Source organism: Macadamia integrifolia, chromosome 10, assembly GCF_013358625.1.
Source record: "Macadamia integrifolia cultivar HAES 741 chromosome 10, SCU_Mint_v3, whole genome shotgun sequence".
Taxonomy (NCBI): Eukaryota; Viridiplantae; Streptophyta; class Magnoliopsida; order Proteales; family Proteaceae; genus Macadamia; species Macadamia integrifolia.
This window is the reverse complement of record NC_056566.1, coordinates 31,913,108-31,914,436: the sequence shown is the minus strand read 5'-3', so window position 1 is coordinate 31,914,436 and position 1,329 is coordinate 31,913,108.

Sequence of the window (1,329 nt, the reverse complement as noted above, 5' to 3'; positions counted from 1 at the left end):
TTGAGGATTTTTTTTTTTTGTAGAAAGCCTTCTGAGGATTGAGATACGTAATAAAGCTGTGTTTGCATGTTTGAGAAAAGAAAAGAAAAGAAAAGAAAAGAAAAGAAAAAACAAAAAGTGAAGAAAAAAAATCTAGAAAAGAAATGAAAATCTTTCTTTCATATTTTTGGGTATAAAAGGAAAATAATAGAAAAAAAATTAAAATAAATATCAAAAAAGAAAAAAAAGTCATCGCTAATACCAACTTGCACCGTAATTCACTCTCGCCCGTCTTTACTTTTCAAAACTGACATCATCTTGAATATCATATTCAAGACACATGGCTGGAATATTGTTTAGACTGCTACATTTTAGTCATTAAGATATGAGAAATGATGTTTAGTTCAACACCAGCTGTGGAGATCGGTAAGAGTATTGTTTTCTATTTAAGAAGCCCTAAAAGATGTTGTTTCAAATGTTATGAACAAACACTTCACTGATTCTACAGGTAGTAAGGGATAGGAATAGTGCAAAATAATACCCACTCTATTTGCTATTCCATGTCTCTAAACTCTAAACACTTACGCTTCATTACCGGAACCACAAGATTTGGGAACTTCCGCAGCTTTAGAAGGATTTCACATCATTTAAGTGTTCATTTCAAGCACTTTGCGATCTGTTTGTTCTCTCTCTTTGGATTTGTCGCTTGTAGCCCATGGGCTCATAATGACCCCACAACCACATGAACAGGGTCATACTGGGGTTGAATGAGAATCATTCAATTTTCACTGAAAGTAGTGAAGAACACTAAACACCCTGTGTGAGTGGTCCAAGAAGGTGTGTCTAGTGGGAGTCAAACTTAGGATGTTCAAGTTTACGACTTGTACCAAGTTCGTTGCTCACTAACTGCGCTACCTCCTTGGGTTGGTCGACACCCATTGTTTTTAACTCGTAAATCACATACTTTTATTTTTTTACCCAATTGTCTTGGCTGCTAGATTATTTTACTGACATTTTGCTAACACCAAATTACTTCGATTCCAAGATGATTTCAAAATTTAAAATACATCATCTTTTCTCCACCGCTAATTATCCAAATGTAGTGAATTTAAAAATCCAAAAAAATCCAAAAATTAGACTATTTTTTTCTTGCGTCCCAAACATAGCCATAATAGCCATGAGGAAAATCCAAAAAAAAAAAAAAAAAAAAAAAATTATACTATTTTTTTTTTGCGTACCAAACGCCATAAGGGAGAGAGACTGAGTGAGAGAGAGAGGGGCGTGCTTCCCGTTTTCACATTTTCCTGCAGACTGCAGGACGCTGGGGAGTACAAGATAAATAATTAGCAG